This window comes from Tenrec ecaudatus, chromosome 6 (genome assembly GCF_050624435.1).
Source record: "Tenrec ecaudatus isolate mTenEca1 chromosome 6, mTenEca1.hap1, whole genome shotgun sequence".
NCBI classification, from domain to species: Eukaryota; Metazoa; Chordata; class Mammalia; order Afrosoricida; family Tenrecidae; genus Tenrec; species Tenrec ecaudatus.
In genome coordinates, this window is record NC_134535.1 from 11017615 (window position 1) to 11026829 (window position 9215).

Consider the following 9215-nt stretch of genomic DNA (forward strand, 5'->3'; position numbering starts at 1 on the left):
TTTTTTTTTTTAGTTCCAAGGTTTATAATCACAAAAAACAAACACTCTCAACGGAATCACATAATTCTATCACCATCTCCCTCCAGCTTCTCTTATTCTGATCTATCAGGAAAGGAGGAAATATACCCACTCTGCATGGTTCCATCCAGTCACTTGATGGGAATTACAAAGACGATGGCTAGTAGAGCCATCTCAAGTATGTTACTGCACTGCATATTTGTTTAAAGGCTATTTAGTTGACACCAGGATCCTTGATGGTATAGTATTGAAGTTCCAGGTTGCTCTTTCCTCTGGTTCTTTAATGCTTCCTCCCCCACTGCCCACTATCATGACCCCAATTCTACCTTACAAATCCAGCTAGACCAGAATATGTACATGGGTGTAGCTAGTAGCTGGAAACAGAGGGAATCCAGGACAGATAAACCCCTCAGAACCCATAAAAAGAGTAGTGATGCCAGGAGGATAAGGGGAAGGTGAGAGGAGGGAGGGGGAACCAATCACAATGATCTATCTATAACCCCCTCCCAGGGGGACAGAAAACAGAAAAGTGTGTGAAGGGAGACATTGGTCAGTGTAAGACATGAAAAAATATATATAAATTATCAAGTGTTCATGAGGGAAAAAGGGTGGGTGAGGGAGGGGAAAAATGAAGAGCCGATATCAAGGACTCAAGTAGAAAGAAATGTTTTGAAAATGATGAGGGCAACAAATGTCCATATGTGCTTGACACAAGAGATGAATGGATTGTGATAAGAGCTGTACAAGACCCCAATAAAATGATTTTAAATAAATAAAATAGAATATAGTTCCAGGTTGCTATCTTTTATTATTATTATTCAGTCTCCATGGAGACCGTCAAAAATTGCCAATGCTGACTATATTTCAAGTCATCACAGCGCAGCGGGGTATTGGGGAAAGTTTTCAATTAGCAATAACCGCGCCTCGGGTAAACCTCATTGGCTACGATATTGCCACTGCGCAAAGCTCAGGTTGCTATCTTAAGGTCAGCAGTTTAAAGCCATGGTAGAAATATGTGAGAATCTGTTTCCCTAAAGATTTCCAGCCTTGGGAATCTTATGAGGCAGTTCTCCTCTGCCTTGTAAATCACAATAGACTCAACTCCCTTTTTCTATTTGGCATCAAAGTAAGATGCAATTTACAGCTTTAGTATATGCATATAATATTTTCAAAAGAAGGAATTTGAAAAGTTTACTAATCAGAAATTAGAAGACAAATGAAAGCTAACAACTAGCAAATAGCTAATTACATGATGGTCTAGACCAGCGGTTCTCAACCTTCCTAATGCCGTGACCCTTTCATACAGTTCTTCATGTTGTGGTGACCCCTCCTCCAACCATAACATTATGTTCTTTGCTACTTCATCACTGTAATTTTGCTACTGTTATGAATCGTCATGTAAATATCTGATAGGCAGGATGTATTTTCATTGTTACAAATTGAACATAATGAAAGTATAGTGATTCATCACAGAAACAATATGTAATTATATTCTGTGAAATATTTATTTCTTTTTAAAATTTTTTAAATTGAAATATTTATTTCTAATGACAGATAAATGAAATTTTGTCTTGAAGCATGGTGTAGCCTGGGTAACAGTCTTCATGCCGGGTACTAGCAGGTGGGCATGTCTGCATGTGGTGGACCTGTGTGGAGACAGATACAGGAGTGGTCTCTCGGTTCCTAAGACCATGGGAAATAGGTGTTTTCCGATGGTCTTAGGCTATTCCTGTGAAAGGGCCGTTGGACCCCCAAAGGGGTAACAACCCACAGGTTGAGAACCGCTGGTATAGACACTCTCGCGACAGACTGCTAAGCAGCCATTAAGAATAAGACTCTCGAAGGCCACGTGGAAAATGAGAAAACAGTTCCTGCTATGGTATGTGGAAAATCAGAATAAGACATTTCAGGTCCCCTGCAATTGCTCAGCACAGTGCCCACTGCCCAGGGTACACTCAGTCAATGGCAAATGAGTTGAAAAACAAATCACTCTCACGTTGATCCTGACACCTGGCAACCCACTACTTATCAGTGCAGAATTGCACCCCATCGGGTTTTCAGTGGCTGAATTTGTAGATCACCAGGCCTTACTTCCCAGGTTCCTCTGGAGAGACTCAAATCTCCAACCTCTGTGGGATAGCAGCCAAGAGTGTTAACTATTTGCACCACTCCAGGCTATTAATAAGTGACATCAATGTGAAAATACCTGTCTGGAGAAACTTAAGGAGCCCTGGTGGTGTAGTGGGTTACACCTTGGGCTGCTAATCACAAAGTCAGCAGTTCAAAACCACCAGCTATTCCACTAGAGAAAGATAAGACTTTCTTCTCCCATAAAGAGTCACAGTCTTAGAACCCCACGGGGGCAGGTCTACCTCATCTGTATGTTTGCTCTGACTGACAGAGAGACTTGGGAAAGCCCATCAAGAGATTGCACAAAACTCAAGACCAAACAATAGTTTGGCTTACCTAGTGTTAGTGGAGGAGGCAACTCGGGAAAGGAGAGAATCGTTGTACAACTTGAAGTTTGTAACCAACACCAATAAATGTAGAAACAGTTGAATAGGTGCATGTTTTGTTTTGCTGTGTATATTCTCAGCAGCAACAGCAAAATACTTTGAGAGATAGAGACTCCCCCCAAATCATTGAGATCTTTCTTTATATTTTCTTTTCTTTATTGTTATATCTTCTTTAGATTTCACAGTGGAAAGTTCGCCAAAGAAACAAAACCAACAACCCAATTGGAAGATGGAATACCAAAATTCACCAAGGCTATGATGAAACCATTTCCTTTTTCTTTTTAATCATTTTATTGGGGGCTCTTACAACTCTTGTTACAAACCATACATCAATTGTATCCAACATATTAGTACATCTATTCCATCATTCTTTTCTAGACATTTACTTTCCATTGAGCCCTTGGGATCAGCGCCTCCTTCCCCAGCTCGCCCCCAAAACAGTTTTCATAAGTGGAAATAAAAAAGAGCCAGAAAAGTGTACAGACGTTCATTTTTTTCCTCATAAAAAGAGAAAGGAGGTGTAATCCCCCGACTTATCATTTTAAACCTAGCACGGTGGCAAACTCTCAGGAGCTTGATACCACTCTATGAAGCACACGTGTTGGGAAACAGCAGCTCTCAAATTTTGCCTCTGAAAGTGTGAAATAGTATAACGCGTGACTAGCAACTTGGAAATAGTTGCTAACACTTAAAGTCGAATGTCCTTGACCCACTGATTCCAATTGTCTGAATTGGTTCCACTTTCGACTTTAACATTTTGGGGTTAAAACTCAGCACCAAACCCACTGTCTGATTCCCACTCATAGCTGCAGGGTGGAACTACTCCACCAAGTTTCTAAGGCTGTTCATCTTTATGGAAGCAGACTGCCACGTCTTTCTCCTACGAGACAGCTGGTGAGTTTGAACCATTAGCCTTTTGGTTAGCAGCCTAGTGGTTAACCACCACACTACCTGGGCTCATAAAGAAACAGGACACAGCATATGCAATGTGAGTCCAAAAGGCATTTTACTACTGAGTTTTCAGTTCATACACGCACAGGTTTGCTCCTGTGTTTGAACATGTCTCTGTGATCAGTGGGTGGCTACAGACCAGTTCTCTCAGGATTACACTTGTCTTTGACTTGTCATAGTGCCTTCCAAAAAAAGGGGAGGTGGTGGTGGCGTCCAATCAAAATGGCGGCTTCCAAGAGGATCAATTGAGCCAGTTCAATTGAAGGTCAGTTCAGAGAGGGATAGCAGCCATGTTTGGGAATTCCAAAGGGATCATCTTGATAGATTTTTCTCAAAGGACAGACCCATCATGGGGACCTATTTTGTAGAATTTTTGAGAAAACCAAAAAGCGTATTAATGAGAAAAAAAATCCAGGAAAGTAGTGTCAAAGAATTCCCTCCCCTCAGTATAACCTATTCAGGAGTCCGACTAATAGCCAACTTATAGGACAAAGTAGAACTGCCCCTGTAGGTTTCTGAGACTGTAATCCTTCACAGGAGTAGAAAGTCTCATCCTTCTCCCACTGAGCTATTGGAGGATTCAAACTGCTGACCTTTTGGTTGGCAGCCCAATGCATAACCCACTATGCTACCTGGGTTCCTCTTCAAGGTCAGTAGAGGCTATTCTATGAGAATTTCATTCGGAAACCTTACTGCATCCACTCTCTGACCCTGATCGTGGTCCAGCAGACTTTTGTTGTTGTTGTTCTGAAAGTCAAAGAACAGTAGAGAGTCCCTTAAAGATGCCCAAACTGCCCTTTTGGCAAGCAGAATCACACTAAATTCTTCAGAGAAGGGCTACAATCCAAAACCCACTATAGCAAGTCAATTTGGTCTCATAGCAATGCTCTAAAGGGTTTCTGAAGCTGTATATCTACACAGGAGCAGACAGCCTTATTTTTTTCTGGAAGAGTGACCGGTGGATCTGAACCTTGGGCTTTTCAGGAAAGTCAAATGCTTAGCCCATCATGCCATAAGACTGATCAAGAGATTAAAATCTTCACAATGTCACATCACATATCCTACTTCCTCCCTGTGCTTCCTATTTCCATTCTTGCCTAAGTCTTTTGAACGTTGTTCTTGGGTAAATGCTGCCCTGTTGAGCTCAAATGGTTGATTATTCTAAGGAGTATACACCTTTCTAGTGTTATCGTTCCCCTCATAGAGCTGTCTAATACCTGTCTAATTAAAACAAGTTCAAAATTTTTTCAAAGGCAGCTTGGGAAGACAAAGCCAAATATAACAAAATGTGCAAGGATTTAGCATTAATAAACCCAAAAGGAAGGACATGTTCAGAATAGCCAAAACTGAAAGAACTCAAGAAAAAAATTTAATCTTCTAATTGCAATTTTGAAAGATTCTATAGGCAAAATATTGAGTGATGCAGGAAGCACCCAGAGAAGATGGACCTTGGGGACGTAGGCCAAGTGCCAGAGAACACTGGGACACTGCATCCTGGATCTTCACAGCACACCACACGCTCCAAAGACCGCACAGGAGAGATCTGATGTGGAAACTCCACAAGGTGAACTGGACTGTACCTCAAACATACCTGTAACCAGAGGACTTAAGACCGAAAATTCAGGGTGTTTGAAGAAGCAGACGACAGCTATACCAAGTGTATCGAACGGAAAAAAGGTGGACAAACGTTGACTTACTACATAAACACCCTATATGTTATATTTTAGCAGTTTTATTGGCGCATAATTTGCATAGCATACATTTCAATAGCTCAATTGTTCAATCATATCAAGGAGAATTGTACAATCATTACCATATCAATTTTAGAACATTCCCTCCTCATGGTTGAATTGCTGTTAAAATGAGTTGGGCAATCACAGTCAGTTCTAGAAGTCCCTCCCCCTCCCATATTCATGTCCTACTCCTGAAATCCCCCTTCCCTCCCTATCACCCTATGTTGTATTAAGATAGATATTATTCCAGCAAACCTGTGACTGACATTGTCAGTCAATATTATTATAAAATTTCCCTGACAACCAACTCCCATTGTTTGTGTAAATAGCTTCCAGTCACAAAAGGATTTAACTTGTACAGGGAATAATTAAGGCATGGGGATATGTAGTTAGCCTACATTGGTCCAATAGCCCTCTCTCAAAAGTGCTTTAAGAATTAGTACCTGTAGCTAGTCAATGACAGTATTAATGGAAGACCTTTATGCTCCAAGGAGATGATCAATAAGACTCTCTACCATAAATGATCAAGGAGATCCCTAAAGGGAGCCAAAGGCAGATTAAAAAACAAAAACAAACAAAACACCCCACATAGATCCAGGAATGGGGTTTGGGCTTGCACTAAATCCTAGCTCCTAGCTCCAGTTTAAAAAACAATTAGTTTTTACATCGTGACCATGCTCAATACTCAGCCTCAAGAAGAGAACACAGAAGAGATGGGTGCTAGAGCAGAGTTTGGTGAAAAAATTAGATGGGGTCTGGCTATCATATAAAATAGCGTCTGGGGAAGTGAGAGATCAACTAAGTCCACAAGGAAGAAGCGCACCATCATCAGTGACTCAAGGACTGTAAATCATATCATCTGAAGCTGAAGAAGGGAATCGTATCAGAGCCTGAATTGTGAGATTCTGGTTTGCAGAAGGCTGTAGATGACAGTGGAAGTCCAAGATACATTTGTGAGATCTACAAAGGAAATAAACCTCTGGTGATTTCCCTCTGTCCATAGTGCAAGGACGGGAATAACCCAGTTACTAAGCAGAGTATATTGGAGAGATGACCATAGGAGATCAAAATGATAAACCTGACTCGAATGGTTAAAACCTTGTCAGTTTATCCCCTCTCCAATCTGATACACGCTGGGCCTGATCTGGTTTTCAATATTTTCTGTGTTCTTTTTATTTTTTCCATATTGGGGTTTATCTTTGATGTATTTGGTCATTGGGGATAGCTCTCTTAAATTTTTATCATATATTTTTCTGTTTTTTGGTATATGCACCCCAGGATTAATGAACCTATAGAGGCAATGAGTAGAATAAGGGATCCTAGGGGGTACCATCAAGGGGGGTGGTCAAGGGGAGCTGATATCAAGGAGTACAAGAAGAAAGATCATATTTTGAAATTATGGTAGCAATTGTACAATACTGCTTGATGCGACTGAACTGTGGAATGATATGATATCTGTATTAGCTCCCAATAAAATGGTTTCGGAAACACTCATAATTTTTTTAAAGAGAAGATGAAATTAATACAGAGTCACTGGATCAGAAAGAACTCATCGACAGTCCACCATTCCGGGAGGTAGCATATGAGCAGGACCAACGGTGCTGAAGTTCAAGCTGCACTGAGCGCATTAGAGGAAAAACAAGACTCCAGGAATTGATGAATCCCCATGGAAATGTTTTAGAAAGCTGAAAAAGCACTGGAAGCAGCTCACTCGTCTAAGCCAGGAAATTTGGAAGACAGCTACGTGGCCAACTGACTGGGAAAGGTTCATACCTGTGCTCATTCCAAAGAAAGGTGACACACAGAATGCTCAAACTATAGGTTGATCTCATTGATATTGACCACGTGTAAAGCTTCACTTAAGATCATCCAACAACAGTTACAGCAGAACATTGACAGAGAATTGCCTGAAGTGCAGGCCAGATTCAGAAGAGAATGTGGAACAAGGGATATCATTGCTGATGTCAGGTGGATCTTGGCTCAAAGCAGAGAATACCAGAAAGATGCTGGTATTGTGTTTCATTGACTATGTCGAGGCATTTGACTGTGTGGACCATAATAAAACTGTAGATAACCTTGAGAATTCCAGGATGCTTTTTTGTGTTCATACAGAATTTGTACATGGATCAAGAGGCAGCTGTGCCAACAGAACAGGAGAATATTACATGGTTTAGGATCAGGAAAGGTGTGCATCAGAGTTACTTTCTCTCTCCATACTTGTTCAATCTATACGCTGAGAAAATCATCAGAGAAGCTGGATTACCTGCAGAGGAGTGTGGTGGCATCAGGACTGGAGGAAAGCTTGTTAACAACCTGTGGTGTGCAGATGACACAAACTTGCTCGCTGAGAGTAAGGAGGACCTGAAGCACTTGCTGATGAAGATCAAACAGTGGAGCCTTCGGTATGGACTACAGCTCAATTTAAGGAAGACCAAAATCCTGGCAACATCATAATAAATGAAGAACAGGAAGTTGTCAAGGACTTTGTCTTACTTGGATCCACAATCAATGCTCACGGAAGCAGCAGTCAAGAGATCAAAAGACATGTTACATTAGGGAAATCTACTGTACAAGACCTCGTTAGAGTATTGAAGAGCAAGGATGTTTCTTTGAGGTCTAAACTGTGCCTGACCCGAGCCATGGTATCATATGCATGTGAAAGTTGGACACTCACTAAAGCAGACCATAGAAGAATAGATGCAGTTGCACTGTGGTTCTGGAGAAGATTGAAAGTACCACAAACTGCTAAAAGGGCAAACCAAGCTGTCTTGGAAGAAGTAAGGCCTGAGTGCTCCTTAGAGGCAAGGATGGCAAGGTTTCTTCTTACATACTTTGGACATGTTATCAGGAGAGACTGGTCCCTGGAGGACATCATGCTTGGTAAAGTCGAGGGGCGGCAAAAAAGAGGAAGGCCCTCAACAAGGTGGACTGACATAGCGGCTACATCAATGGGCTCAGGCAAATGAACAATCGTGCCAATGGTGCGGTGTTGTGTTCTGTAACATCGTGATAAATGGAGAAAAGGTTGAAGTTGTCAAAGGATCTTGGCTTCCTTGGATCCACAACCAATGCTCATGGAAACAGCAGTCATGAAATCAAATGACACATGGCATTAGGCAACTCTGCTGTAAAAGATCTCTTTCAGGTGTTGAAGAACAAAGATGTCACTTAAAGGACTAATGTGTGCCTGTCTCGAGTCATGAAACTTTCAATCATATGGACAAAAAATAATGATAATAAGGAAAACTGAAGAATTCATGACAAAGATCTTAAATAAACCATGGACTGGCAGATAATGGGGAAAAATGTATGGAAAGTACAACCAGAAAGCTCCTTAGGAGAAAGGAGGCAAGACTGTCTTACTTCCTTTGGACATGGTCTCAGCAGGGACCAGTCCTTGGAGAAGGATACCGTGCTTGCAAAAGTCGAGGGTGGGAAAAACAAACGGGAAGACTCTTAATGAGACGGACAGTCACAGGTGCTATAACAACGGGTTCCAACATAGAATTATTGTAAGGATGGCCCGTGTCCAGGCACTGCTTTGTTCTATTGAACATACGGTATTATCAATTGGAATAAACTCAACAGCACCTAACAACAACATTCTTATGGATGTAATCCCATTGGGAAAGAGAGTTTTCTTTGTTATGTTAATGAGTCTGTATCAGGGAGTCTGTTAAACCAATTACCTTTGAGTTATAGAAAGAGGACATTTTAATCAAGAGAAGTAAGTACAAATGGAGGGCCAGATACACACTTGTGATGCAGTGAATCATTTAACATGACCTTGTTAGCCATAGTCTTTTAACGACCACCAAGCAAATGGGTAGGACTATGCAAATGAGTGTTTGTGGCCCAGCAAGAGGATTGGGTAGCTTGCTAATTATGCAAATAAGGGACATGGTAACCACAGAGAAATGTCAGGTGTCTCAAATTTGATTCTTACTTACCCTATGTACTTATCAAATGAAACATCAAATGAAACACCTATGTACTT

At 41.2% G+C, this 9215-nt stretch overlaps 1 non-coding gene across 1 annotated transcript; it reads right to left on the reverse strand.

The window, feature by feature from the left end:
- Positions 1–840: 840 nt before the first annotated feature.
- Positions 841–986, reverse strand: LOC142452007 (U4 spliceosomal RNA). Its single transcript, XR_012785079.1, has one exon. It is a non-coding gene; the product is annotated as a U4 spliceosomal RNA (small nuclear RNA).
- Positions 987–9215: the final 8229 nt, after the last annotated feature.